General features: G+C 34.1%; 1 long non-coding RNA gene across 1 annotated transcript; it reads left to right on the top strand.

Annotated features, from left to right (window-relative positions):
- The first annotated feature begins 2,873 nt into the window (after positions 1-2,873).
- On the top strand, positions 2,874-6,250 carry LOC139076502 (uncharacterized). The gene is made up of 3 exons (XR_011528197.1): positions 2,874-3,101; positions 4,043-5,189; positions 5,510-6,250. It is a non-coding gene; the product is annotated as an uncharacterized lncRNA (long non-coding RNA).
- The last annotated feature ends 819 nt before the right edge of the window (positions 6,251-7,069 follow it).

Genomic DNA, 7,069 nt, shown 5'->3' with positions numbered 1-7,069 from the left:
AGCATAGAAAAAAGAACACTGGACTAGAATTTTGAAACCTAGATTTTATTCTGATCACTTTTCTAAAGTAGCTGCATGACCTTCAACTGTTGTCTAATTAACTACACTCATTATCCTAATCTGGAAGGTTTGAGTATTGACTCAGATAATTGCCCACCAGGTGAGCTCTAAGGGTTTATAATTCCATGACTTAAGATGTCAGGCGTTGGAAGCATTACTGGGCATAAGACTGGAGGCTGGGAAGGGGACCTGATGCATCTTAAAAACCAAACTGTGTCTCAAGCAGATGGTTGTTAGTTGTCAGAATCTCTTGTAGAGCAAAAACGTGCTCCTGTTGACTTACAGCTGCTTCTGTTTTGTAGCACTGGCTTTACTTTTGTTGCTTGCAGGAAGAGTGTGACGTCAGTGATCGGGCTGGGGGGGAGATCTGTGACATTGCTCATGATGAATTTGCTCACTGTCTTTCTTCTGTGTTTCTCGGCAGACTTCTGCCCTAGGCTTGAAATGAATACATTCTTCCCTGTCAAGTTCCTGCAATTATTTTTCAGCATAAACACAGAGCTCTTTTCAGCTATATATCACAACATAACTGTCAGAAGGCAAGTGCCATGTGACAAGAGATATCCCTCCTTAAAATCATTTATTTCTACCCAAAGACATCTTGTTGAGGGGAGAGGTTGCCATGAAGTCTTTCTTATTCATAAAAAAAAAAAGAACCAGTGTGTTCTTTTTTACTAATTTAAAGAGGAATAAAACTATATTTACAATAAATGTTTATCATAACGACTTAGTGTTTGTTTTGGCAAATATAGACTGCATGAGAATTATAACTAAAGCAGTTTTTCTTGAGGAATATACATTATTATACTTAATAAGAAACAATACCCATTTTTACTTTATGCATAGTAACTGATTCGTGGAGGAGGAATAATTGGTTATGTTTTTATTTGTGAATAAATGAATTTCCATGGCTTGGTGCTTGTGGGACATAGCTTTGTGTACTGTTCCAAACACTTATCAATGTACGTACATAATACAACTACTTCATTTGCTTTCATTCACTTACACACACACACACACGCACGCCATTAGTGGTCATCTTTCCATCTTCTTATCCCTTTTCATTTGTTCTTGCTCCTGCTTATACATAAGAGAAGGAACAACAAGCAGCTTTAAGCTTCTGATTCTGAAACTTCTATTATTTCCTCTAGTTCAACCTGGTTCTGTGTGTGGAAGGAAAATAATTAGTGGTATAGTCTGTTGTCAGAATTTTACAAGGATCCAGCATATTCGTTTTGTATAAATTTGTGGAGAATGTGGTTAAATAATTAAATGGGAAACACCCTTGTTGACGAGGAAGAGTGTTCATGTCCAATTGGGGAAACATGTAGACCAGACCACCCCAGTATGTTTTCTACCATTGAAATTCACTGTACATGATGTCATACTAAGAAAATAATTTTATATTTTTAGGGAGCAGGCAAATGCATTGATTAATTTTAGTTGAGGGTAATATTTTTTTTTTGCATTTTTATGTTGATATGGGGATTAGAGGTCATTAAGTATCTATTTATATGCCTTATGTGGAATTTCACTGAGTAGGAGAATAGCTAAAACTTTTTATAGTAGCATATACTGATGGTTAATTAAAAATAGGACGACACTCAGATTTTAGAAGGAAATAGGTTTTGGAGAAAGCGTAAATTCTCGGTTGTCAGGACAATCACTAAAAAGGAATGTTAAGATTTCCCCTCCCCCACCCCCACTCCCCAGATCCTTCTTCATGGTGCCATATAGTGAATCAGAGAATACTTATGAGAAATATCTCAAATCTGAATCAAAAGTTTAATACTAAAACACTAAAGCACTCTATTTAAGATTAGGAGATGGACAAGGCTAAAAATCACCTTTATTATCATTATTCTGGAACTAAAGGAAAATGCTGTTATCAAGAAAGAAGCAAGACCTGTAAATATGAAAAAAAGGCAGAGCTGAATTTATTATTCTTAATTGCCTCGATTATGTACGTAGAAAATCTAAAATAATCAAATAAATTTTTTGAAATAATAATCAAATTAAGTAAGGTGGACGGTTAAATTAATAATCAAAAATCAAGAGCTTTTAACATGCACACTCTCATAAGATAAATGATATTTCAGAAGAAAATATCCTATTTCAATAGCAAATAAAAATACTGCAAAGATAGCAGTTCTTTCTTAATCTATCCATTCAAAACAATAACAGGTAACTCACTGAGGGCATGTTTTTTAGAAATTGGCAAAATATGCTAACTTTCTTATGGAAAATGAATTACTTTACTGTGAAAATCTGAAAAATAAGAGCAATAAAGGAACTAGAATCTTAGGTAACAAAATATGTTTTGAAGCAATAATATGTAAAATAAATTTTAAATAACTTATGGATTTTTGTTCTTGTATTTCTTTTTTAAATAAAAATCTGGTCGACAATAAAACATGTTTAGTTTATAAGACATTTTTATGTTTTGGGTATGAAGCATCTGAATATTAAACAAAAAAAATTGTTATTTTAAAGTCTTTATGTCACCAGTATATCAAAATCCTAGCTGGATTTTGGAGGGCATACAGTTGCTTGCCATCATGTTTAAGGCCTATTTCCATGCTTTTTCTTTAGCCTGTAACCAATCATAAAATTAAGAACCAGGTTTAAATAATTGTAAAAGACAAATGTAAAATTATATCATTATGCTATATTGTGGAATTTGAGCACATAGTTTGTTGCAAAGTTAGTAAAGATTTAATTTACTTGCTACATTTCTTAAACAAAGCAGATGCTTGCTCACTGTTTGGGGTTGTGTTTTCTTTGTAAAACAGTAATCGTGCAGAAGAACTGAGAGAACATTCTTGAAAAAGCCTCTGTGCTGACAGGAGTTACTCCATGCCTACTTAATCATCGGAAGGCAGGTGGCATCTATGGCAGAAGATAAATAAACATCGGGGACTAACCATCCTCACCAATACCCACCAGTTCACCTTGTCCTCGATATTTGGAGAAATAACTCAAACTTGACCTTAAATATCAGGGTAAACAATCATATGTGCTTCAAAAAAAGTGTGCCAGAGGTAAGGTATTTTAAAATGAATTTAGTTAACCAGCACTTTCATGGGTTTAAAACCAAAATTAGAGAAAAGGAAGAGAGGATAAACTATTTGAAAAACACAGTAGAGAGTATAAGTAGAGTGTGAAAACTACTGTGGAACAGATTGCTGTTATAATTAGAGACAACATTTCACTCTCCTTTAAATACGAGTCTCTGGAAATTGCTCTGAGTGGCAGAGGGGGAGGCACAGCTGGTGTACAGCTGGTGGGAGTCACAAAGACCATAGCCAGTCAGACATAAACTGGTTAACAAATAAACTAGCTAACTAAGTAAGAGTAGTAACACCTGGCTTTAACCTTAGATGTAAATATGTATTGTTCTTAAGGAAAAAAAATACATAGTCAACTCACCTGAGAGTTTTGATGAAGAATAAGAAAATTCCCACCTGGTACAAAATGTATTGCATGCAGATAATGATTTTTCCAAGTCTTCATTACACAAAGAAGTGAAAAGACTAAATCTAAAAGAATGAGATATTTGAAGATTATAAGATTAATAGGGTTAATTGTAGCTTTCACATTAAATTGTGTCCTTTGTTTTATATAAATCTTGAGGAGAAGTAGTTAAATGCTTGATGATTAATCAAGATCCTCCTCACTGTACTATCAAAAGAATATTGAATGCATGTCCGGGAAGGACAATTCCCACACCCACTTACGGGCATCATCAGACCTCTGCGCGTTCTCTGGAGAATTGCGCAGTCTCAACTCCCTCTCTTATTTTGTCTTGCTACACAAAACAATAAAAATAAAGCCAGACAGATAAAAAAATAAAGAATACATACTTTTTGGCTTAGAGTTGACCCAAATCTCAGAAATAGTGGATCATACATTTTATTCTTTCATCTTTTAATGTTTTTAAATATTAACATATCTATCAGAATTTTCTTTTCTTTTCCCACAGCATAACAGAGAACAGTGCCTACCAGGACATTAGCTGCACAATTGTACAAGCAGACCTATTCTCTAGATTTTCTGAGAGAGGCTGTTATGACATTTGTGAGAGGATTGCCCGAGTGGAGACAAGTGGCCTATAAGAATTCACAGGCTGTAGGTGTTTGTCCTTCCCCCAATCATAGTCAAATGCAGACCAGGAAGCCTGATGGAACTTGCCTCTACAACACACTTGTCACTTTAGTCTCCTTTGCTTCGTTCTGGCAGAGAAGAAAGGGATGTAAAGAACGGCAGACTCTCTGACGGAAATCCAACGCTCAGCCCGCGTTTCTTTTGCATGTACCCCTTTTTCCCTGATTGCTGTTCCATGGGATATGTGTACTTTGGCTTCGTGAGGAAAGGAACCAAACCTGTTCTTGTATTTTAGGGAAATTTTTAGTCACATTTTATACTATGTTTTGCTGGATTTGGTCTAATTAGCAGTTGTGGATAAATTTCTTGTAGAGAAATGAGATGTAGTCATTCTAATCTCATCTCCCCTTTACTTACACATAAAACGAACATTGGCTTTATCTAAATTCCATGTTTTAATAGTTATTAATGTATAAGTGTATCTTGACTACCTCTCCCTACCAATAAAATGATTCCACTTTTATTTTGAAGAATATGCAGTACAAAAGAAATAATGAGGCCAACTTTCTGACAAAAAAGATGTGGAATATAGTGTGACAAGTATATTAGGTCAACAAATGAGATGACTCAAACAATTTTTGAAAATAAAAAGCTTTGCTTAATCTTCTTAGGAACTTTCACTCATCTGCCAGAATAAAATCTTAGCTCGATTCCTCAGGTGAACTTCTTTGAAACCCCAGATGATGTGATGTTATGCTCTCTCATAATCCCTCAAATATTTCATATTTATTAATCACATTCTAGTAGCTATATTTCCCATTAGAAAGATTCCTGCATGAAGGCAGAGAAAACATCCACTTCTTGTGCTCTGAACAGGAGTTGGAACATACTGAATATTGATTAAGTATTTACTGATTTATTAATTACTCATTCATTCACTCATTAACTCCACAGATACCTGTGGAGCATCTGCCCCTGTGAAACTTACATTCTAGAAGGAGGAATCAGACAAGAAAAACACGCAAGTAAATCATCTATCTTGTTAGAAGGAGAGTAATGTTATGGGAAAAAGGAAAAACTAAACAAAGTAAGAAGGATTAGGGGTGGACAAAGATAGGTTTTCTAAAAAGAATGTGATTAGAACAAATCTGAGGAGGAGAGCTAGATTTCCGCTTGAATTTGTAATGGAAATTCCATGCTCCGGGCAGAGGAAAGGCAGGAGAACACCTAGCATGTTCAAGGAACAGAAATTGTCTTTGTTAAAATATTATGAAGAATCCAGATTTGTTTAACTTTATCTCCCCCTTCTAACAAGTCTTTGTATATTTTTGGTATGGCTGTACAGATTGATTACCCGTGCACGATTTTCGCAGTTCTGATGACAGGAATCCAAATACTGTCTTCTGACACCTCAGGTCTGTTTTCCAACAGAGGCATTCATTTCTTCCATCTGAAACAACCGTGGAGAAAATAGAGTTGAGGGGTAATAGAGCTTAAAATTAACTTTATTAAATTGAATTTCTCCAGAAATGAGGAGACATCTCACTTTTTCTAAAGCCTTCAGGTAAACACTTCCAAAGAGGTATTTTAATAACCATTTAAGCACACAAGGATAGCTGTTCAGGTGGTCTCAGAGAGGATGAAAAATTACATATGTCATTTGCCACAGCAGATACTAAATTACCTTGGTCTACAGAAACTTTTTATTTGCCTAGAAGGTATTTATTTTCCCACTTGAGGTGTTGGAAAAACAATGGCTTAAACTTCCTATGACAGAAAATATATCAATGAAAACTCAGCATTACTTTCATCTTTTATTATATATTCTGTTACTAGTGGCCTTAACTTGCACTGAAACAATGTCAATGGGAACTCAGTATCACTTTGATCTTTTACTATATCTTCTGTTACTATATTCCTGTGTTTGTTAATAGCATATACCAAGGATTTGATCATTTTATTTCTAGCACATTTCTTTAAAATTTCACATGATATATTCAATCAAAAGAACACGGAGTTCACATAGATTTAAATTATCCTTTAAGATTGCTTAATTTGTATTTTACGTGTTATCTTTCTAAGTACTTTCTTTTTGGAGACATTTCAATGTAATCAATCTATAGATCTTTGTTAATGTACTGAAAAAAATTTTATTAATTGAAAAGATTATTTCACTATTACATCTAACATTGAATATCTATACATTTTTATCTTGGGAAATTTGTGGTAATTTATACCAATACAGGGAAAAGAACGAAAAAGCAATATAATTATTTTTGTTAATTATTAAAATCTTTTTCAGGGTTAATTCTTATATATAATTCTCTGTATAAAGAAAATTTTTATTTTACATAAAAATCTTAACTCACATAGTGACTTTTTGAATTAAGAATAAGGACAAAACACCTCACACTGTTAGGATGGCTACTATCATAATAACAAGTGTTGGTGAGGATGTGGGGAAACTGGCACACTTGTGCACAGTTGGTGGGAATGTAAAATGGCACAGCCACTGTAGAAAATAGTATGACAGTTCCTCAAAAAAATAAAAATAGGATTACCATATGATCTAGCAATTCTACCTCTAAGTATATACCTAGAAAAGTTGAAAGCAGAGTCTCAAAGAGATATTTGTATACTCCTGTTCATAACAGCATTGTTCACAATAGCTTAAATGTGGAAGAACCCAGGTGTCTATTGGTGGATGAATGGATAAGCAAAATGTATGTACACAAAATCTATACATATATACAATGGAACGTTATTCAGCTATAAAAAGGAAGGAAATTCTGACAAATGCAACAAATTGGATGAACTTTAAGGACATTATGCTTGGTGAATTAAGCCAGTCACAAAAAGACAAACACTGTGTGATTCCATTCATATGAGATACACAGAGTAGTCA

This window comes from Equus przewalskii, chromosome 16 (assembly GCF_037783145.1).
Source record: "Equus przewalskii isolate Varuska chromosome 16, EquPr2, whole genome shotgun sequence".
Lineage (NCBI taxonomy): Eukaryota > Metazoa > Chordata > Mammalia > Perissodactyla > Equidae > Equus > Equus przewalskii.
This window is presented reverse-complemented; position numbering and strand designations above follow the sequence as displayed.